At 44.7% G+C, this 24,791-nt stretch overlaps 1 protein-coding gene across 2 annotated transcripts in view; it reads right to left on the reverse strand.

Moving 5' to 3' along the window:
- The window catches only part of tmcc3 (transmembrane and coiled-coil domain family 3), a 125,782-nt gene that overhangs the window by 95,722 nt on the left and 5,269 nt on the right, over positions 1–24,791 (reverse strand). The window contains exon 1 of one of the 2 annotated variants that reach the window (XM_048554533.2): positions 1,445–1,718. The exons of the other annotated variant lie outside the window; for it this stretch is intronic. The gene's annotated coding sequence lies outside the window, so the exon portion shown is untranslated. Of the gene's footprint in view, positions 1–1,444; positions 1,719–24,791 lie in introns of those variants that run through there. 2 annotated transcript variants of the gene reach the window in all.

The raw sequence follows: 24,791 nt of genomic DNA on the forward strand, positions 1-24,791 counted from the left end.
GATGGTCAAGGTTTGGAACTGTCTTCCACAAAGGGCAGTGGATGAGCGATCAGTTGTTAATTTTAAATCTGAGATAAATACATTTTTGTTCAGTAAATGTGTTAAAAGTTATATGGGCCAAAGGCAGATTTATGGAGTTAGGCCACAGATCAGATATGATCTCATTGAATGACCGAACAGGCTTGAGGCGCTGAATGGCCATGTTCCCATGTTCTTAATTGAAATCCAGTGAAACTCTGAAATTACCTCTTTGATCCTCTCCACATCTTTTAAGATACTGTTTTTGATCACCCACCATGCTGAGCCTTGGGATGATCCTGTGGGGAGAGACTGAGGAAGCCAGTGTATATTCCATGGGGCTTAGAAGAATGAGAGGAGACCTTGTCAAAACCTTCAAAATTCATAACGGGGCTCATCATGGTGGATGCAGGAAGCATGTTTCCTCTTAGCTTGTGGGTCTGGAACCAGGGGTCACAGTTTCAGGAGAAGTAACTGGTCATTAATGACTGCAGCGAGGAGGAATCCTTCTCACTCTGGGGGTTGGGAAATATTTGGAATTCTTTACCCCTGGGGGTTGTAAAAGTTCGGTCATTGAGTTTGCTCAAGATTGAGACTGATAGCTTTCTCTCCGAAAGATATCAGGGATATGGAGGTAGTGCTGGAAAACTATTTTGAGGTATGAGATGAACCAGGATCATATTGAAGGGCAACCCAGACTTGTGAGGCCAAATTACTCCTCCTAATTCCTATGTCCTCATCTCTGCATATTCAGCTGTCAATTTCCATTCAATCACATGCCTGTGAAATACCGTTTATCAAGCAATGTAGGCGCTACATGAATGCAAGTTGGTGTTTTTAACACCTCTTACGAAACGTGATGATGACCTGCCACCTGAACTCGGTTTCAGGTGCCTCATTCGGTGTGGGGAAACGGGGAGCTGACAGAATCTCTCTAATTCTGACCGTTCCCAGTGTGAGGAAAGAGATTAACCCAGAGGGTACTGGGCAGTATTGATAATAACACTAAGCTTCCACACTGTGGAGTGAGTGACTGTCAGATAAATGGCAGTGAAATGCGAGCAAGCACTGGAAACAAACGGATTTGTTTTGTCATTTCCCTGCTGCAATTTTCCAGCTAAACTGAGTCTTGCCGTGTTGCAGGATCACCAGCCCAGAACCCCATGAGTATTACAGATTTGTCTTTATCGCTGATGTGGCTGCTGCCTACCGTTGAGATTCACTTATCAATGGAGCAATGTGACTGTTCTGATTGCACGAAGCCACTGCATTCCTCGAGGATTTTCCTGCTGAACCCTCGAGTGTGCAGCGACAAACTTATCGAGCCGCTGGCAATGAGGGTGTAGCAGCCCAGCCGTGCCCACGGCGTTCTGAACCCATTCCCTCTGACACTTAAACGGCATTGAACAGCCAAGGTTATAATTACCAGAGTCTTTCGATAGCAGGGATTGTCAGCAACAGAAGGAGCTGGTCGGCTGTGGGTACAGAGGCTCTGTCAGGCGTCATTCCCCTGTCGTGGACTCCTCTGGCAAACTGGCGGTGTAGGGAACAGGATTGCAGTGGGTTCTGACCGAAGATAAGCCCGCTTCTCACACAGCCAGTCATCCGTTCTGTGTGTGGGTTTAAAAAACTCCTCCTCTCGCATAGTATCGCATGCTGCTGATTCTCTAGGACCTAGCCACGCGGTTCTTCTGGGTTTTGGGAACTGCACTGGAGCTCTCATGTCAATGCAAACAAGAGGAATGCGAGGGGCATGTTATTGTTTATCACATGGGGAACTGTATACAGATATTTCTCCTCTAACGCGATGGTCGCGTTGTTGTGTGGCCTTACGCTAGGGAAAATCGCCACTGAAAATCACGTTACTGGCAGATCACTGTAGAAAATCGCTATACCTTAACAGCGGAAAGTTCGCATTATCCAAACAGTGCCCACGATACATCAGTTGCGCTACAGACAAGTCATGTTATCATATATCAGGAATACCTGTACAAAAGTAGACATACTGTGCCTTAGTTATACAGAGCACTAGCGAGGCCATATAAGTACATTTAATGAAGGATGTTAATGCATTGGAAGCAGTTCAGAGATTTACTGGACTCATGCCTGGAAATGGGAACACGGTGTTAATGAGGAAAGACTGGACAAGCTGGACCTTGCTGGAGCTTAGGAATGTGTGCGGCAACTTGATTGAAACAGAAGGAGAATTGGCAAGGTAGATATGGGAAGGATATTTCCTCTCTAGAACTAGAATCTACTTGTTATTCAGCCGGTCCACACTCCACTCAGACTATTTGTACTTATCTGTGGACACACTAAATTACCTGGAATTATTTTACCACCACCTCTCTGCCTGTATATTGTATGCCTCTGCACTTCCCTCCACTTAACTCATGAAGGAGCAGCGCTCCAAAACTTCTGATTTTGTCCACCCCAGCCCAACACCGTTAACTCCGCATCATGGCTCCTAAAGACATCTTAAGCTGGAGATCACAGTCAAAGACAAAATGTCCCTCATTTAAGACCGAGATGTGGAGAATTTTCTCCCGAGAGGTTTGTGAGTCTTTAGAACTTCCAGAGCTCATGGAAATAGAATCCTTGATTATTTCCAAAGGCAGAGATAGGTCGATCATTAGATCAGCAAGTCGGGGGTGGGTGCAGGGTGAAAGGTTTGGGCGGGGGGACGTGGTAGGTTAGAATATGGACCAATCAGATCAGCCAGGAATAGCAGGCAGGCTAAAGGGGCCAAAGTGGCCTAATACTACTCCTAATCTGTACATTAACAAAAGGTTTATTTCCTTTAGCTCCCTTATCTCCTCGGCATTATCAACTCCTCAGATCACACAAATAGTAAACCTATGATCTTTAACCAGCATTTAACTGTGCGGTCGAAGTTCAGCTCCCTTCTGCACCAGCAGTGTGATGAACTGATTGCCCTCAGAATGACTTCCCACTATCAGTGGGGGATCATCAAGTGAACTGTGCTCTGTAGGCAATGCCAGAAGGCAGAATGTTTCCAGCCTCCAGAGATGTTAGAGTAAGCACTTGCATTTATCTGGTGCCTTCCAAAAACCAGTCAAAGCCCCGAATCTGTGCACTGATCTCATAGGAAGCTAGCACTGCAGTGACAGTAGCTGCCTTCATCCCCATCAAGTGCAGGGTCAGTCACAGCCAAGGCTGCAAATGGGAGAAAGAATTGCATTTACGCAGCACCTTTAATGATCGTTTGACTCCTCAAATCATTTTACTGCTAACGGAGTATGCTCGAAGTGCGCTCCCCATTGCATAGTAGTGGCAGCCACCATTGTATACACAGCAAGGTCCCACAAACAGCGACCCGGTAATGACCTGACTATTAGCTTTTGGTTGAACAACCAGAGAGAGCGCTCTCACCCAATTCCCTTCTCCCCCAACCCCACCAATGCCCACATTGGCCACTTTTTCTTCTTTGTTTTGTATATTCTTCTTTTTCCCTTTCTTATCTTTATTCCAGCTTCGTTCTCAGGAGCTGGCTAGCTGACAGTGGAGACCAAGGAAATTCGTGGGGTAAGAAAGGATCAAACAAAGCTGATCAGTAACTGCCTGCCCAAGCCATGTACACACCAAGCCTGCTGTTCAGGCCCCTGTCTGCACTGCACTGCACTGAGGGCCATGGAACAAGGGTCAAACTCAGAAATGTGATGCCAGACAGGTACCTGACTGGAGGAAAAATGTAATTATCACCTTCTGGATGCATTTCCAAGACATGGTGTCCATCCAGTCAGCCCGAGGTGGTGATGGGCAATAAGACTCGGCAATATACGAATCACTGACATAAGTGGATGGATTCTCTCTGGTGCACTATCAGGGCAGTTTGATGGGGCTCACTAGGCCACTTCAGGAGGCAGCTAAGGTTCATGCCCATTTCTGTGGGTCCAGATTTGCACAGAAGGCCAGGCTGGAGGACACACATCTAAAGTGCAGGCCCCGCTGAAGGGCAGATAACAGGGCAGACAATTTGTGCTTAGCAAATGTAGAAACATATAGAAGCCAGGAGCAGGAGTAGGCCATTCAGCCCTTCAAGCCTGCACCGCCATTCAATATGATCATGGCAGATCCTCTATCTCAATGTCATATTTCTACTGGTTTATCCATTGACACTGCTGTGGAGTTATTATGTAGAGCACAGTAGCTAAGCTCCATTCACACCTCTGCACAGATTCCAATGATATCTACACTTAGGACCAAGGCTCTCCAAAGAAGGCTACTGGTCTCAGATTAGAGATGGGGAAATTGTCCAGTGTTCCTTTACTGTTTTCCACTGACTCCTGTTGTAAATGGCTTTCATGTAGACATGGGGTTTATTTTTATAAATTCACGGAATGTGGGCATTGCTGGCTGGACCAGCCTTTGTTCTCTAATTGCCCTTGAGGAAATGGTGCTGGGCTGCTTTCTACAACCATGAGAGTCTTTGGACTGGAGGTTCACCCCACAGTGCTGTTAGGGAGTTCCAGGGTTTTGACTCAGTCACACTGAAGTAACAGCGATATATTTCCAAGTCAGGATGGTAAGTGGCTTGGAGAGGAACTTATAGATGGTGGTTTTACCAAAGTCTGTAGCCCTTGTCTTTCTGGACAGTAGATCATGGATTTAGATAATCTGTGAGTTACTGCAGTGCATCTTGTAGATGATACACACTGCTCCCTCTGTGTATTGGTTCTGAAAGGATTGAGTGTTGGACATGGGGCCAATCAAGTGGCTGCATTGTCCTGGATGGTGTCAAGCTTCCTGAGTGTTGTTGGAGCCGCACTCACCCAGGCAAGTGTGGGAATTCCATCACATTCCAGGCTTGTGCCTTGTAGGCAAGCTTTGGGGAGTCAGGAGGTAAGCTATCCACTGCAGAATTCCCGGATTTTGACCAATTTGCTTGTTGCGTCATTAATTTTAATGAAGTACTTGGACAACAATCTGTTATATATTGAACCAGACACAATTAGAATTAAAACCCTATGAGTTGTTAAACATGACTTTTTTATTACTTACTGCTCTGTTCCTAGCAGACCTGCTCTCCTGGTACATGTGTGAATGGAACATAAGAGCATAAGAACTAGGAGCAGGAGTAGGCCATCCGGCCCCTCGAGCCTGCCCAGCCATTTAATAAGATCACAGCTGATCTTTTTGAGACTCAGCTCCACTTACCCGCCCACTCACCATAATCCTTCATTCCTTTACTGGTCAAAAATATATTTAGCCTTGACTTAAAAACATTCGGTGAGTTAGCTTCAACCACTTCACTGGGCAGGGAATTCCACAGATTCACATCCCTTTGGGTGAAGAAGTTCCTCCTGACCTCAGTCCTACATCTGCTTCCCTTTATTTTGAGATGATGCCCTCTAGTCCTAGTTTTACCTGTTAACAGAAACAACCTCCCTGCCTCCACCTTATCTATTCCCTCTATAATCTTATATGTTTCTATAAGATCTCCCCTCATTCTTCTGAATGCCAATGAGTATAATCTCAGTCTACTCAGTCTCTCCTTATAATCCAACCCTCTCAACTCTGGAATCAACTGAGTGCATCTCCTCTGTACCCCCTCCAGTGCTAGTATATCTCTTCTCAGGTAAGGAGACCAAAACTGCACACAGTACTCCAGGTGTGGCCTCACCAGGACCCTATACAGCTGCAGCATAGCGTCCCTGTTTTTAAACTCCATCCCTCGAGCAATGGCAGACAAAATTCCATTTGCCTTTTTAATTACCTGCTGCACCTGCAATCCTACTTTTAGCGATTCATGCACAAGGACACCCAAGACCCTCTGCACAGTAGTGTGCTGCAGTTTTTTACCATTTAAAACATAGTCCATTTTGCTGTTATTCCTACCAAAATGGATGACCTTACACTTATCAACATTGTACTCCATCTGCCAGCCTTTGCCCACTCACTTAGACTATCTATATCCCTCTGCAGACTTTCAGTGTCTTCTGCAAACTTTGCTCTACCACTCACCTTAGTGTCATCTGCAAATTTTGACACACCACACTTAGTCCCCAACTCCAAATCATCGATGTAAATTGTAAATAATTGCGGTCCCAACACTGATCCCTGAGGCACACCTAGCTGCTGACCACCAACCAGCAAAACACCCATTCACCCTACTCTTTGCTCTCTACTGGTCAACCAATCCTCTATCCATGCCAATACATTACCTGTAATACCTTGCAACTTTATCTTATGTAACAGCCTTTGGTGTGGCACCTTGTCAAATGCCTTCTGAAAATCCAGATACACCACATCCACAGGTTCCCCGTTGTCCACCATGCAAGTAATGTCCTCAAAGAATTCCACCAAATTAGTTAAACATTACCTACCCTTCATGAATCCATGCTGGGTGTTCCCAGTGAATTTACATCCAGATGTCTTGCTATTTCTTCCTTAATGGTAGAATCAAGCATTTCCCCCACTACCGACGTTAAGCTAACTGGCCTATAGTTACCTGCTTTCTGTTTACTTCCTTTTTTAAACAGTGGCGTCACATTGGCTGTTTTACAGTCTGTGGGAACCACCCCAGAGTCCAGTGAATTTTGGTAAATAATTAGCCTCAAGTGGATAAATTGTGCAATTTTCAAAACACAACATTTATATATTTGGTCCAGTTCAGTTGCTATTCAATGGTAGCCAGTCCCTCCCATTGACTATCAATGGTTATAGAGACATTAACAGCACTAAAAGAGATCATTTGTCCCATCAACTCAAACAGGAGAGAATCTCACCGTTGACATTACATCATTGACATTGATTCAGTGACGGTAATGTCAATGGTGAGATTCTCTCCTGTTTGAGTTGATCATTGCCAGGCACATACTCAGTGCCAGTGTTATTTGCCACTTGTCAACCAGGAATGAATGTTGTGCTGCCTATGGACTGGATATTGAGGGAAAACTGCCAGTCTGTGTTGACTGTAGTAGTTAAATGTCACTCTGTCTGGGATGAGGTGCGAAGGTTGACCGCAGGCTGGGTCCCCCCAGTCTCTTCACTGTGTTCAGGAGAGGAGTGAGATTAGTGGATGAAAGATGGTTGACAGAGGAAAGGGTCGAAGGTTTCGAGAGCAGGCAGCAGTGAGCAAATATTCTACAGAGCTGCCATTTCTGGGGCTATGGGAAGAGCGTTAGGGGAATGGTAGCTTTCTGTAGCACAGTCTGTAATGTTACAGAGATTATTTGATCCTGTTGGGAGATGTGCGAGTAAGTTCACACAATTTATTGTCTCCGATCATTTTAGCTGCACTCACTGAGACCCTGTTGGGAGCTTCACTTTGAGTTGAGAAGTCTCCACAACAACACCATCTCCTCCATAATAATGGCCTGAGCAGGCAGTAACCGTGTGGCCGGAGTTGTGAAGGTAGGAATACTGGGCTTGATCCGTTCTTGGGGAATAGAGTTTTGGGTTGCTCCCATCCCAGTAAGTATTATCCTAGGTGACTTTCCCATGGGAGAGGAGTGGGAGGCTGTGTTTGATGGTGGCATCATGCTGGAGGTGGTGGAAATGGCTGTGTGGACGGGAAGGGAATGTCTTACATAGCTCTAGGTGGGATAAGGTAGGAGCAGAGGTGTGGAGAATGGGTCAAAAACAACACGCTTGGTCCTGAATTGTTTGCTGAGGGAAAAGGAAGTCTATCAGAAGCACAGGTAAAGAATGTGACATCATCTGAATGGGCTCAACAGAATTGAAGAATGGAATGGGATTAGTGCAGGTAGGTTTGATGGGCTGAAGGGCCTCTATGACTCTATGACTGGAGGCCTTACAGGAAGGAAGGTATTAGGAATCTGGACACAGTCACTGTGGGGAGTTAGTCCACTCATAGCGAACACCCAGAAATGGAGATGGAGAAGTTCAGAAATGGAAGATAAGAATTGGAGGTGGACCATTTGAAGGTAAGGGAGGAGTGTTAGAGTTAGAAGTGAATTGTCCTTCCAATTTTAGATACCTTTAAATCAGCCTGTTCAGATACATTGTGACATGTTAGGACTTCAAGGCAGGCCTGTGTACCTTGCTTACAATTAGTTAATATAATGGTAAATACTGGCATAATCACAACTGTGAGCTCTTCACTAGTACGTGCACCCACAGTGTCCAGCCAATGGGCCACCTAAAGGCTTAAGTCTACTCGAGGTCACTGAATGTTAACCATGACCTGGAGGTTTGATGACTCTCCTTGATGTCTCTCAGATCTGTCACTCCCTAGTGAATGGCTTCAAAGAGACTAAGAAATACTTCCCAGTTAATTTGACCAAACAATCAAAAAGCTGGCAGACACACTAATGCAAACAGTCCCGCAAGCTGCCTGTATTTGAATTGATTGGCAATGCATTTCTCTCTCATTGACCGGGCCAGAAACAATATTCTTGAGTTCATTTGGAGGGGACATCTCTGAATGATCCCCTGGCACTCAATTTTGTAGGTTTTCTGCCAGGGTGACAGTCATAGAGGTGTGCAGCATGGAAATAAAGTCCAACTTGTCTATGCTGACCAGATGTTCAAAATTAATCTGGTCCCATTTGCCAGCATTCGGCCCATATCCCTCTAAACCCTTCCTATTCATATACCCAACCAGACGCCTTTTAAATGTTGTAATTGTACTGGCCTGCACCACTTCCTCTGGCAGCTGATCCCATACAAGCACCACTCTCTGTGTGAAAATGTTGTCCCTTAGGTTCTTTTTAAATCTTTATCCTCTCACATTAAACCTTTGCCCTCCAGTTTTGGATTCACCCATCCCAGGGAAAAGCCCTTACCTAATCACTCTATTCACGCTCCCTATGATCGTATAAACTTGTATAAGGTCGCATTTCAGCCTCCAACACTCCAGGGAAAATAGCTCCAGCCTATTCAGCCTCTCCCTTTAGCTCAAACCCTCCAATCCGGGCAACATCCTTGTGAATCTTTTCTGAACCATTTCAAGTTTCACAACATCCTTCCTATAGCAGAGAGACCAGAATTGAATGCAATATTCCAGAAGTGGCCTCAACAGCATTCTGTACAGCCGTAACGTGACCTTCCAACTTGGACTGAAGGAGAGAACTCCTGAAGAACTGCTTTACAATCAGCAAATTTCTCCGAATACTGTCTCACCAATATAAATTCTACATCTTTCCCTAGTAGTTCATCATTATTTGTGGAGATAGAAAGGGAGAAGTCAAAAACAGGCAGCTGATTCTCTGTTATACACAACCACACGATGCTAAACATAACCCTCTCTTCCAAATCCTGAGGATGAATTTCTTTAAAAAAAACCCAAAACGTGACATAAATGTTATCTTAACCTTATACCAAGACATTTCTTCCTGTCTGAAAATACTACTGCAAATATTTTTAAAACATGAAAATCAAGGTTTTCTTTTTAAAGAATCGCATCTGCACTTTTGAACTGGACGTCGAGTCACAAAACAGAAACAGGAATCAACAATTACGCTAATTATTTGAAAAATATCCATGATAGCTTCCAGTCATGCTTTTTATTCTTTGCGGCACCATGGCTCTAACTATTAATACATAACTGCATTTTTATAGAGCAAATGAATCACAGGATGTTTAGAGATAAAACATAGGGTCTAACCCATTCCTGTTGATCCCATTTAGTTTGAGGTATATCTCAGTGGGTGGCACTTTGATCTCTGAGCAGATTATAAGTTCAAACTCCTACAGTAGAAGTTTATACCCACACCGTACGCTGAAACGCCAGTGCAGTGTTGAGGCAGTGCTACACTGTCAGACATGCTATTTTTGGACGTAAGACTCTGTCACCTCTCTCAGGTGATGTCGAAGATCCCTAGGCTCAATTCAAAAAGGACCAAGATATCACCTCCACGTTCTGGATAATATTTATCGTTCAGCCAACTTCACTGAAACAGATTATCTGGTCATTTCTCACATTATAGTTCACAGGAGCTCCTGTGTCCTGATTAGTTACTGTCTCATAACAGCGTCTACACTTCAGAAAGTCCTCCATTGGATATGGTGAAGATGTTTCCATTAGTAGGAGAGACTAGGAACTGATGGTACCGCTTCAGAGTGAAGGGATGATCCTTTAGAATTTAGATGAGGAGAAATTTCTTCAACCAGAGGTTGGGGAATTTGTGGAGCTCATTGCTGCAGAGGGCTGTGGAGGTCAAGTCATTGAGTGTATTTAAGACAGAGATAAATAGGTCCTTGATTGTTAAGCGAATCAAAGGTTACAGGGTGAAGGTGGGAGAATGGAGTCAAGAAATATATCAGCCATGATGAAATGGTGGAGAACTCAATTGGTTGGCTGGCTTAATTCTGCTCCTGTATCTTCCAGCCTTATGGTCATTGGCTGTAAAGCACTTTGTGACATCTAGTATTTATGAAAAGCTCTATAAAAATGCACAGCTTCCTTTCGTTCAGCAAACCCTGTTTCCAACGGGGCATCAATTTCAAAGAATCATGGATTTGTGGCCCATCATTACATCTGTAATCAGCTGATCATTCTTTCTGTGAAGAAGCTAATTCCTTCTGGCTTAAAAGTTACAGGACTCAAAGATTTGAAGAAAGAATAAGAAACCAGAAGGCATAGTGTCAGTTTGTCAGCAGCTTGTCAGTTTTAAGTGTTTATTTTTAGACAGGAAACTGCTGTTTTGGTGGTAACCCAAGAAAAGAAGGTCTTTGACCTCAAGACTTCAGAAGGCAACTTTGAACCAACTAGATGCTGACAATATTAGAAGTGCGCATTTATTACCGCACGCTGGTTATTTTAGTGTCTGCGATGGGGTAAAGATGTAAATCTTCGGTTCAAGGGAAGGTCACTTAAAGTTTTAACTGAGACAATGAACTGAGAGGATTCAGGGCCAAAGCAAAGATTTTGAAACCCTACGTCTCAATAACTTCCCCAGAGCTCGCTCTGCACAAGTAAGCTGCTGCATTTCTCGATGGCATGGCTGTGATAACTTTCCTATTGTCATGGGGTAGGGAAAGAGAGTCAGAGTCATACAGCACAGAAACAGATCCTTCAGTCCAACTTGTCCATTTGGCACATATCCCTCCAAACCTTTCCTATTCATGTACCTATCCAAATGAATTTTAAACGTTATAATTGTACCAGCATCCACCACTTCCTCTGGCAGCTCATTCCACACATTAACCACTCTCTGGGTCAAAAGATTGCTCCTCATGTCTTTAGAACTTTCTCCTCTCACCTTAAAAATGTACCCGCTGGTTTTGAACTCCCCCACCCTAGGGAAAAGACCCTTGCTGTTCACCTTATCACCAAAGTCCTGTACGACCGCAACATGGTGCCCCAACTCCTAGAGAGATTACTGAGTTACAAGTTAAATAAGCAGGAGATGGAACACAGAGAGCTCACCAGCCACATTGTTAGTCTGTGCAAAATCAGCTCACACCATGGGCAGGGCTAGAACAACAACTTTTGCAGCAAATTGGAAGGGACAATTCTGCTTGATGAACCTGGTTGAAATTTGGAGGTGACAGTTCTGAAAAATGGAGGAATATGATACTGAGATGATTTTCACGTGGATTATGACCCAAAAAGGGGCAGGATATTTTGCAATAATGAATGAAATCCCAGAGTGGAGGAGATTGCATTAGACACTGGTTTGAGGGGAGAGGGGCAGTAGAGGTAGGGTTGGTTTCTCCATATGGTTGCAGGTAATAGTGGGGTCACACAGGGCTCTGTTCTGGATCCCCCTTTTGTTCCTCACATATTTATGTTTTAGATTGGGAATATTGTCAAGACTGTGCCCACTACAAACTCTGTTTCTCAGCAATTCCATCCCTCTTTGTGGAAACTGCTTACCAGTTCAGCCCCTCAAGCCTGTCCCACCATTCAATGAGACCCATGGCTGATCTGTGACCTATCTCCATAAACCTGCCTTCAACTCAAGCCCCTCAATTACCTCTGTTGAACAAAAAAATTATCTACCTCGGATTTAAAATTAACAGCTGATCTAGCAGCCATTACCATTAGCAGAAGAAAGTTCCAAACCTCTCCCACCATTTGTATATAGAGTGCTTCCTAACAACTTTTTTGAACTGCCTAGCCCTAATTCCCAGGCTATGCCCCTAGTTCTATAATCCCCAAGCAGTGGAAATAGTTTATCTTTATCTACTCTGTCTTTTCCTGTTAATGACTTGAAGACTTGAATTAGGTAAACCCTTAGCCGTCTAAATTCTAGAGAAAACAAAGCCTCGCTTCTATAATCTCTCCTCATAACTTAACTCCTGAAGTCCACGCATCATTCTTGTAAATCTGCATTGTAATCCCTCCAAGGTCTGTACTTCATTCCTTCGATGTGGTGCACAGATCTGCTCACAGTACTCCAAGGCAGGGGTCGAACCAGAGTTTTGTATAGCTGCAGCATAACATTTGCATCCTGCACTCCAGTCCTCTGGCTAAAAAGGCAGGGATTTTGCCAGCTTTCTTGCGCTTGTTTGTGACATTTTAGAGAATTATGCACCTGAACCCCCAAGTCTGTTTAGATACCCACTGTATTTAAATTCATACCACCTAGAAAGTAAAAACTGAAAGAACTGCAGATGCTGTAAATTAGAAACAACAGCAGAAATTGCTGGAAAAGCTCAGCAGCACTGCAGAGAGAAATCAGTTAATGTTTCAGCAACATTAACTCTGATTTCTCTCCACAAATGCATCGAGAAAATAGCCTGACCTATCCTTTTACAATCCAAAATGGATAACCTCACACTTGCCTACATTGACGCCCATTTGCCACAGTTCTGCCCATTCCAACAAGATCCCTGTGTAGTTTTGTGCTTTCATCTACACTGTCTGCAGCGCTGCCTAACTTGATGTCATCAGCAAATTTGAATACTTGACTTTCTATGCTATTATCCAAGTTGTTAATAAATAATGTGAATAATTGAGGCCTTAACACAGATTCTTGCGGAACACCACTGGTCACATCCTGCCAATTTGATTAACTACCCAGACACAGTAGGAACTGCAGATGCTGGAGAATCTGAGATAACAAGGTGTGGAGCTGGATGAACACAGCAGGCCAAGCAGCATCAGAGGAGCAGGAAAGCTGATGTTTTGGGCCTAGACCCTTCCTGCTTTTTGTGACACAACACAATTAATGGTTGAATGTATTAATATCTATCAACAAAAAAACAAAACACAGAGCAGACGAGAATTCTTCCATGCCAGCCAAGTTGTCACTGAGTCCGGGCTTCAAAACAAAATTTCACCCTGAAATGGACAGAATCTCAGAGTAATGACCGATAGCCACATCCAAAAAGGTCAACTGCAGCGTCACAGCAAAACTGGGGTGAACAATCTACACCCGGTAGCTTAAGTAATTCAAAGTCAATAAGTGTTCAGGGACAACAGGGTGTGACTGTAAGTGAGGCAGGTAGGGGGTTTCTGAGTTCAGGAGTGCAGGAGATTCAGCCCTTGACCTTAACCAACAGGAATGAGATTCATGCTCCCTGTACGGATGAGGGAAAGGGCTGTGGACAGGATAAGCCAGCTGACCACAGCACCGTGGTGCAGAAGGCCATTCAAGAGGGGGGAGCAAAAAGACAGGTAGTTGTTATAGGGGATTCTATAATTAGGGGGACAGATAGTATCCTATGCAAGCCGGATCGGGAGTCCCACATGGTGTGTTGCCTGCCCGGTGCCAGGGTGCGGGTCATCTCCGACCGGGTTGAAAGGATATTGGAGCGGGAGGGGGAAGGATCCAGTTGTTGTGGTCCATGTTGGGACTAACGACATGGGCAAAGCTAGGGGAGAGGACCTGTTCAGGGATTATCAAGCACCAGGAAAGAAATTGAAGTACAGGTCCCCAAGGGTCATGATCTCCGGATTACTGCCCGAGACACGTGCCAATTGGCAGAGGGAAAACAAAGTTAGGGAAGTAGACACGTGGCTAAGGCATTGGTGTGGGAAAGAGGGATTCCATTTCATGGGGCATTGGCATCAGTTTTGGAACCAGGGGGGGATCTGTACCATCGGGACAGTCTCCACCTGAACCGATCTGGAACCAGTGTTCTAGCGAAAAGGATAAATAGGGTGGTCAGTAGGACTTTAAACTTCTGAGTTGGAGGGAAGGGAAAGTGACAGTGAGTATGGAGTTAAATGGAAAGATAAGCAGCAGGATAGCATGTGTACAGGTGAGTTTAAGCTCGAGGCAGACAAGGAATACAGCAAAAACGAAGGATAACTTAGGATATCTTATGATTTCCAATATCTCTAATAATGTTAAGAAAATTAGCATTAAGGCACTTAACCTAAACGCTCATAGTATTCGTAACAAAGTAGATGAATTAACAGCACAAATCATCTTGAATGATTATGATGTTTTAGGCGTCACAGAGACGTGGTTGCAGGGAGTTCAGGACTGGCAGTTAAACATCCAAGGATTTACAACTTAGCGAAAAGACAAGGAGGGGGGCAAAGGGGGTGGGGTTAGTTAAGAATGAAATTAAATCTGTGGCACTGAATGACATAGGGTCAGATGATGTGGAGTCTGTGTGGGTGGAGTTGAGGAACCACAAAGGCAAAATAAAAACCATAATGGGAGTTATGTACAGACCTCCTAACAGTGATCAGGACCAGGAGTGCAAGATGCACTGGGAAATAGATAGGGCATGTCTGAAAGGCAAGGTCATGGTGATCATGGGGGACTTCAATATGCAGGTGGACTGGGTGAATAATGTTGCTGGTGGATCCAAAGAAAGGGAATTCATGGAATGCTTCCAGAATGGCGTTTTGGAACAGCTTGTGATGGAGCCCACAAGAGAGCAGGCTATTCTGGACTTAGTGCTACGTAATGAGCCAGACTTTTTAAAAGATCTTAAAGTAAGGGAACACTTAGGAGGCAGCGATCATAATATGGTAGAGTTCAGTCTGCAGCTTGAAAGAGAGAAGGCAAAATCGGATGTAATGGTGTTACAGTTAAATAAAGATAATTACAGGGGCATGAGAGAGGAATTGACGAAAATCGACTGAAAGCAGAGCCCAGCGGGGAAGACAGTAGAGCAACAATGGCAGGAGTTTCTGGGTGTAATTGAGGACACAGTACAAAGATTCACCCCAAAGAAATGAAAGATTATCCGGGGGGGCGGATTAGACAGCCATAGCTGACAAAGGAAGTCAGGAAATGTATCAAAGAAAAAGAGACAGCCTATAAAGTGGCCAAGAGCACTGGGAAATCAGAAGTTTGGGAAGGCTACAAAAACAAACAGAGGATAACAAAGAGAGAAATAAGGAAGGAGAGGATCGAATATGAAGGTAGGCGAGCCAGTAGTATTAAAAATTATAGTAAAAATTTCTTTCAATACATAAGAAACAAACGAGAGGCAAAAGTAGACATTGAGCCGCTCCAAATTGATGCTGGAAGGCTAGTGATGGGAGATAAGGAAATAGCTGAAGAACTTAATAAGTACTTTGCGTCAGTGTTCACCGTGGAAGACATGAGTAGCATCCCAACATGTAAGGAGAGTCGGGGGCAGAGTTGAGTATGGTAGGCGTTACAAAAGAGAAAGTGCTACAAAAGCTAAAAGGTCTAAAAATTGATAAATCTCCTGGCCCCGACGGGCAACATCCTCAAGCTCTGAGGGAGGTGGCTGAGGAAATAGCAGAGGCTTTGGTTGTCATCTTTCAAAAGTCACCGGAGTCAGGGAAAGTCCCAGCTGATTAGAAAATCGCTGTTGTAACCCCCTTGCTTAAGAAAGGATCCAGACAAAAGATGGAAAATTATAGGCCAATTAGCCTAACCTCGGTTGTTGGTAAAATTCTAGAATCCATCGTTAAGGATGAGATTTCTAAATTCTTGGAAGTGCAGGGTCGGATTAGAACAAGTCAGCATGGATTTAGTAAGGAGAGGTTGTGCCTGACAAACCTGTTAGAATTCTTTGAAGAGGTAAAGTACTTGATCATGACAAGTAGGTTAGACCAGGGAAACCCAGTGGATGTTATCTATCTAGACTTCCAAAAGGCCTTTGATAAGGTGCCTCACAGGAGGCTGCTGATTAAGGTGAGGGCCCATGGTGTTCGAGTGAGCTACTGGCATGGATTGAGGACTGGCTGTTTGACAGAAGGCAGAGAGTTGGGATAAAAGGCTGTTTTTCAGAATGGCAACTAGTGACAAGTGGTGTCCCGCGGGGTTCAGTGTTGGGGCCACAGCTGTTCACTTTATATATTAATGATCTGGATGAAGGAACTGGGGACATTCTGGAGAAATTTGCCGATGATACGAAGATAGGTGGACAGGCAGGTAGTACTGAGGAGGTGGGGAAGCTGCAGAAAGATTTAGACAGTTTAGGAGAATGGTCCAAAAAATGGCTGATGAAATTCAATGTGAGTAAATGTGAGGTTTTGCACTTTGCAAAAAAGAATACAGGCATGGACTATTTTCTAAATGGTGAGAAAATTTATAAAGCCGAAGTACAAAGGGATCTGGGAGTGTTGGTCCAGGATTCTCCGAAGGTTAACTTACAGGTAGAGTCTGTGATTAAGAAAGCGAATGTAATGTTGTCGTTTATCTCAAGAGGGTTGGAATATAAAAGCAGCAATGTGCTTCTGAGACTTTATAAAGCTCCAGTTAGGCCCCATTTAGAATACTGTGTGCAATTTTGGGCCCCACACCTCAGGAAGTACATACTGGCCCTGGAGCGTGTCCAGTGGAGATTCACACGGATGATCCCTGGAATGGTAGGTTTAATGTATGATGAACAGCTGAGGATCTTGGGATTGTACTCATTAGAGTTTAGAAGGTTGAGGGGAGATCTAATAGAAACTTACAAGATAATGTATGGCTTAGAAAGGGTGGACACTGGGAAGTTGTTTCCGTTAGGCAAGGAGACTAGGACCCATGGGCACAGCCTTAAAATTAGAGGGGGTAGATTTAAAATAGAAATGAGGAGACATTTCTTCAGCCAGAGAGTGGTGGGCTTGTGAAATTCATTGCCACGGAGTGTAGTGAAGGTCGGGACGTTAGATGCCTTCAAGGCAGAGATTGATAATTTCTTGATCTCACAATGAATTAAGGGCTACAGGGAGAGTGCAGGGAAGTGGAGTTGAAATGCCCATCAGCCATGATTGAATGGCAGAGTGGACTCGATGGGCCGAAAGGCCTGACTTCCACTCCTATGTCTTATGGTCTTATGGTCGTATGAACAGCGTCTTTGATAAATGACCCTCCATCATGACCCTAGAGGCAGTTCCCAAATGGTGCATGCTCAATGTTTTACTGCGCTTGAAGGCAAGTAGTGCCGGGGATTCCCTCCAGCCCCAAGTGGAAGATGCAGGTTAGATATTCCTTCCATTCTGCCCTTCCACTCACAGCTCCTTGCCCCAATCCCCACATTGAATTTGTTTATTGTTGCATGTACTCAAATGAGTACAGTGAAAAGTTTACAGTCACTAGGTACAGATACTCATGATCAAATACTTCGAAGTAAATAGTCCGGCATTACAGGCCATAGAAATAAATTAGAAAAATAAAGAAATGAAGTCTTCAGGATATCAGCTTTTCCGACCCAGTCCATGCTGGCATCTAAACTCAGGGCAGACCTGCACCAGCTCACCTCCGCCCATGCCGGACCCACTAACGTAGGAGTCGACCCACTTTAGGCGCCATCCCTTTGCCTCTGGGCCCACTTCGCTGGCGCTGCTGAACTCACACTCGCCCCACAACCAAGAGTCCCTGGCTCTGCTGCCAGACCGGGCCACCAGCCCTGCTCTGGCTGCAGACGTTGCTTTGCCATCTCCGCTATCTTGAAGAACCCACTGCCACCCATCTCCGATCGCTGGAGAGAGGCCCCGCTGTGGCTACTACTGGCCCCAAACACCGGGAGAACAACTTCACTGCTGCTGTCATGGGCAGTGACCCCTGACAGGAGTCTTAGCTTTATCAGCCATGAGGCGAGGTGCAAGTGACGCAGAAAAGCTGCACACTTTGTCTGTTTCTGAGGAAGGGTCGCCGGACCCAAAATGGTAACACTGTTTTTCCGTCACAGATGCTGCCAGACCTGCTGAGCTTCTCCAGTGAATTCTGTTTTTGTTCCTGATTTACAGCATCTACAGTTCTTTCGGTTTTTACTCTTAGTCCAAGTTTGGGAGCAAACACATCAGGGTGAGACCATTAGACATCAAGATGCATCAACAGCTTGAGTCACATCTACTCGAGTAGCTCCACCGTTATGGGCAAGTGTAGAATTCTTCAATATTTTGTCGCTTCTAAACACAAGCAGTACGGTTCAATGAATTGAATCCCCACATTGATCACAGTAGTTTGCGTATTCTGTACACCTGGGGAATGAAGAAGCATATTGAGCTGTGGGAGGGAGTCTGAGTGAACATCTTCCACTGTTGGTCAAAGAGGAACAATTAGGAACAACTCCTTGGAGTTTTGACGAGTTAAATAGGGTGAGATTGTTTCCCCTCTAGCACAGAGGTCAGTGACCAAAGGTTTAAAATAATGAGGGAAACATCTAGAGAGTAGGTGAGGTTTTCTGCGGTCATTGGTTCTGATCAAAATGATCACTCGTGCCTTTTGAAAGAAGACATTACAGGCACTAACTGCCAACTTCCTTCCCCGTAGACGCAGACCCAAGAAGTTCAAACATCTGACCAGAGCAGGTAAGATAACACACTCTCATAGATTCATACAGCACAGAAACAGACCCTTCCCTCCAACTCGCCCATGATGACCAAGTTTCCCAAATTAAATTAGTCCCACTTTTTCGTGTTTGTTTCTGAACTTTTCCTATCCATTTACCTTGCCCAAATGTCTTTTAAAGTTTGCAACAGTCCCTTTTCTACTGCTTCCTCTGGCAGCTCATTCCACACAAAAGCCACCCTCTCCGCCAGCCTTCCTGCTCCTCTGGTGCTGCACGGCCTGCTGTGTTAATCCAGCTCTACACCTTCTTATCTCAGATTCTCTGGCATCAGCCATTCCTACTATCTCTGTGTGAAAAGGTTGCCCTCAGGATTTTCTCCTCCACACCTTCAAAATATGCCCCCTAGTTTTGAGCTCCCCCATCCTGGGGAAGAGACCTTAGCTATTCACCTTAGCCATGTCCCTCATGGTTTTATAAACCTCAGTAAGGTCACCCCTCAGCCTCCTACGCGCCAGGGGAAGATGTTGCAGTCCTTGATGTGACATCTCTCATTTGCCATGTGTGCTTCCTGAAACCCCTTCTCACCAGCTTGAAGAGTTGCTCAGTGTTAGCAACATCCATGATCATGTCATTGACAGACCCATTCCTGAGACACCTCACTGGATCAGACATGTGTGTGTGTGTGTGTGTGTGTGGAATTGGGGGCAAAGGGTAGGTCAGAGGGCAGGGAGTGAGGGCTCTGAAAATCTTCTTTTGATTTATTCACAGGATATGGGCATGTCTGACTGATCAACCATTTATTGCCCATCCCTCATTGTCAGAGGCCAGTTAAGAGTCAACCACATTGCTGTGGGTTTGGAGTCACTTGTAGGCCAGACCAGGTGAAGATGCCAGCTTCCTTCCCTAAAGAACACTCATGAACCAGATGGTGTTTCCCCACAATTGATAATGGATTCAGTTATTGTTGGGCTCTGAATTCCAGATTTTTAATTAAATTCAAATTCCACCATGACGGGATCTGAAACCAAAGCCCCAGAGCATTTGCTGGGTCTCTGGTTAACAGTCCAGTGATAATACCACTTGGCTGTAACCTCCCCATCTAACCCCAGAGAATTTCAAATGCAGCTGTCTGTAGAAAGAAATCCAGACAGGGGAATTTAATAATGTTTCCCACCTTCCCAATTCCACATTTAAAAGTTTTTTCTAGTCCTTGGATGCCAAGAGGTCATCAAGTTGGACAGTAATGATTGGGAGGCACCACACAGACAAACACAGACACACACAGACAGACACAGACACACACAGACAGACACACACACACACACAGACACACACACACAGACACACACACACACACACACACACACACATACGCACAGACACACACACGCGCAGACACACACACACACACACGCAGACACACACTCACACAGATACACACACACAGACGTACACATACACACACAGAGACACACACACACACACACAGACATACACATAAACACACAGATATACACACAGAAATACACTCACACATATACACACAGACACACACATACACAGGCATACATACAGACACATACCCAGACGCACACACACGCACAGACACACATACACAGACATTCACATACACACACAGGCCCACACACACACACACACACACACACAGACACACATACACACACACAGGCACACACACACACATATACACACAGGCACACACATACACAGGCATACATACAGACAAATACCCAGACACATACACATGCACAGACACACACACACACACACACACACACACACACACACACACACAGGCATACACATACACACACACACACACACACACACACACACACACACACACACACAGAGAGTTTCAGCAAAGGAACTAAGAACAGGAAGTGACAATGAGAGAACTGTGGGGGTGTGAGGGAGCAGAAGGGCTGCTGTAAGAGTATTAAGCTGCCCAGGCAAATTGGAACACCCTGCAATTAACTTCAGTAATGAATATTAGCACGAATTTTAAAAATCTGGATTGTAATTACAGAGTTATTTCACATGACAAAGGAGACAATGATATAGCTGATTTTACATTCTCATTGTGTCAGTTCTTTGACAGGATATGTACGGCTGAATTGTATATTACAGTATAAAATGCGACACTCCGTATGTAATGCTATACCTCTACAATTGTAAATAGAGGTTTGTATGTGCGACGATCAACCATCATTACAGTAGAATGGGCTGGAGTAAATTGTGTTCTTTGATATCAGTCACAAACAGAAACAGAAAATGCTGGAAAAGATCAGCAGGTCTGGCAGGCATCTGTAGAGAGAAATCGGAGTTAACGTTTCGGGTTGAGTGATCCTTCCTCAGAACTCTTTGATACCATTCACTGGTTGACAGTTTTGTAATAGTTACGTTGATGTCCAAATTTGTCAAGCTGACACAAGGACAGAATGAGGAATATAACTGGAAATTTTGCGAGGTAAATACAGCGTCGTCAGTATTCATGTCCATATGTTGTCCCTTATTTCAAGGGGGTTAAGAGTAAGCAAATCTTACTGTAACTGTACAAGGAGCTGGTGAGACCACATTTGGGGCACTGTGAGCAGCTTTGGTCCCCTTATTTAAGGAAGGATATCATTTCATCAGAGGCAGATCAGAGATTTCTAGATAACAAAGTGTACAGCTGGATGAACACAGCAGGCCAAGCAGCATTGTGCTCCTGAGATGCTGCTTGGCCTGCTGTGTTCATCCAGCTCCACACTTTGTTATCTTGGATTCTCCAGCACCTGCAGTTCCCATCATTTCTGATACAATTTTAACCTCACTGCGAAGCCTAGGCCTCTCCCCATCCCCCTCTCTGATGAAGGGTCTAGGCCCGAAACATCAGCTTTTGTGCTTCTGAGATGCTGCTTAGCCTGTTGTGTTCATCCAGCTTCACACTTTGTTATCAGGGAAAGAAATTATCCAGATCACCGTTGGCGCTGCCATAGCTGTGAGTCATCCACGTCAAAGTCACCGCACTCCGGTGCATCTCTCGCTGCTGGGCCCACCTCACCGCTGCCCCTGGCTTTACCGCAGCTAACCTTCCCAAGGTCAAAAGGTGTGAGAGGACTGTAGAGAAAAGTAGAAAGGAAAGAAGAAAAAGAACAGAAACGGACGGGACAAAGCAGAGGACAAGCTGGAACCTGAATGTTGCAACTCTGCCACCGCCATTTGGGCAACATGAACTAGTTTGCCTCGTGATTGGGCTGGCATTGGCGATAAGGAAGGCAAAGATTCGAAAACACACAGTGTCAGGAGCCACAACTCTGGGGAAGCCTCTTCAACACACGAATTTGTTCACTAAGTGCCTTCACTCCTATAACCCTCTATAAATATGCTGGAAATAGGGAGGAAATGACCTCATATCTTTGAAAAATCTCACTATCCCCCCTTGTACCGCGCCCTGTTCAACTGCAAATTGTGGATAAGGACAGTGCCCACTGTACACTGTCCTCACTTTACACTGTACCAACGTTACACTGGACCCACTTTACACTGACCTCACTTTACACTGTCCTCACTTTACACTGTCCCCACTTTACATTGTACCCACTTTACACTGTACCCCCTTTACACTGTCCTCACTTTACACTGTCCTCACGTTACACTGTCCTCACTTTACACTGTCCCCACTTTACACTGTCCTCACTTTACACTGTACCCACTTTACACTGCACCCACTTTACACTGTCCTCACTTTACACTGTCCCCACTTTACACTGTCCTCACTTTACACTGTACCCACTTTACACTGTACCCACTTTACACTGTACCCACTTTACACTGCACCCACTTTACACTGTACACACTTTACACTGTCCTCACTTTACACTGTCCTCACTTTACACTGTACCCACTTTACACTGTCCTCACTTCACACTGTACCCCCTTTACACTGCACTCACTTTACACTGTACCCACTTTACACTGTCCTCACTTTACACTGTACCCACTTTACACTGTACCCACTTTACACTGTCCTCACTTTACACTGTACCCACTTTACACTGTCCCCACTTAACACTGTCCTCACTTTACACTGTACCCACTTTACACTGTCCTCACTTTACACTGTCCCCACTTTACACTGTTCTCACTTTACACTGTCCTCACTTTACACTGTCCCCACTTTACACTGTCCTCACTTTACACTGTACCCACTTTACACTGACCTCACTTTACACTGTACCCACTTTACACTATGCTCACTTTACACTGTCCCCACTTTACACTGTCCTCACTTTACACTGTCCTCACTTTACACTGTACTCACTTTACACTGTCCCCACTTTACACTGTACCCACTTTACACTGTACCCCCTTTACACTGCACTCACTTTACACTGTACCCACTTTACACTGTTCTCACTTTACACTGTACCCACTTTACACTGTACCCCCTTTACACTGTCCCCACTTTACACTGTCCTCACTTTACACTGTCCTCACTTTACACTGTACCCACTTTACACTCTCCTCACTTTACACTGTACCCACTTTACACTGTACTCACATTACACTGTACCCACTTTACACTGTCCTCACTTTACACTGTCCTCACTATACACTGTACCCACTTTACACTGTACCCACTTTACACTGTACCCACTTTACACTGTCCACACTTTACACTGTCCTCACTTTACACTGTACCCACTTTACACTGTCCTCACTTTACACTATCCTCACTTTACACTGTCCTCACTTTACACTGTCCTCATTTTACACTGTCCTCACTTTACACTGTACCCACTTTACACTGTACCCACTTTACACTGTCCTCACTTTACACTGTACACACTTTACACTGTACCCACTTTACACTGTCCTCACTTTACACTGTACCTACTTTACACTGTCCTCACTTTACACTGTCCTCACTTTACACTGTCCTCATTTTACACTGTCCTCACTTTACACTGTACCCACTTTACACTGCACCCACTTTACACTGTCCTCACTTTACACTGTCCTCACTTTACACTGTTCTCACTTTACACTGTACCCACTTTACACTGTACCCACTTTACACTGTCCTCACTTTACACTGTACCCACTTTACACTGTCCTCACTTCACACTGTACCCCCTTTACACTCTCCTCACTTTACACTGTACTCACTTTACACTGTACCCACTTTACACTGTCCTCACTTTACACTGTACCCACTTTACACTGTCCCCACTTTACACTGTCCTCACTTTACACTGTCCCCACTTTACACTGTTCTCACTTTACACTGTCCTCACTTTACACTGTCCCCACTTTACACTGTCCTCACTTTACACTGTACGCACTTTACACTGACCTCACTTTACACTGTACCCACTTTACACTGTCGTCACTTTACACTGTCCACACTTTACACTGTCCTCACTTTACACTGTACTCACTTTACACTGTACCCACTTTACACTGTACCCCCTTTGCACTGCACTCACTTTACACTGTACCCACTTTACACTGTTCTCACTTTACACTGTACCCACTTTACACTGTACCCCCTTTACACTGTCCCCACTTTACACAGTCCCCACTTTACACTCTCCTCACTTTACACTGTACTCACTTTACACTGTACCCACTTTACACTGTCCTCACTTTACACTGTCCTCACTATACACTGTACCCACTTTACACTGTACCCACTTTACACTGTCCACACTATACACTGTCCTCACTTTACACTGTCCTCACTTTACACTGTACCCACTTTACACTGTCCTCACTTTACACTATCCTCACTTTACACTGTCCTCACTTTACACTGTCCTCATTTTACACTGTCCTCACTTTACACTGTACCCACTTTACACTGTACCCACTTTACACTGTCCTCACTTTACACTGTACACACTTTACACTGTACCCACTTTACACTGTCCTCACTTTACACTGTCCTCATTTTACACTGTCCTCACTTTACACTGTACCCCCTTTACACTGTACCCACTTTACACTGTACCCACTTTACACTGTCCTCACTTTACACTGTCCCCACTTTACACTGTCCTCACTTTACACTCTCCTCACTTTACACTCTCCTCACTTTACACTGTACCCACTTTACACTGTACCCCCTTTACACTGCACTCACTTTACACTGTACCCACTTTACACTGTCCTCA

The sequence above is a fragment of the Stegostoma tigrinum genome, chromosome 25 (genome assembly GCF_030684315.1).
Source record: "Stegostoma tigrinum isolate sSteTig4 chromosome 25, sSteTig4.hap1, whole genome shotgun sequence".
Classification (NCBI taxonomy): domain Eukaryota; kingdom Metazoa; phylum Chordata; class Chondrichthyes; order Orectolobiformes; family Stegostomatidae; genus Stegostoma; species Stegostoma tigrinum.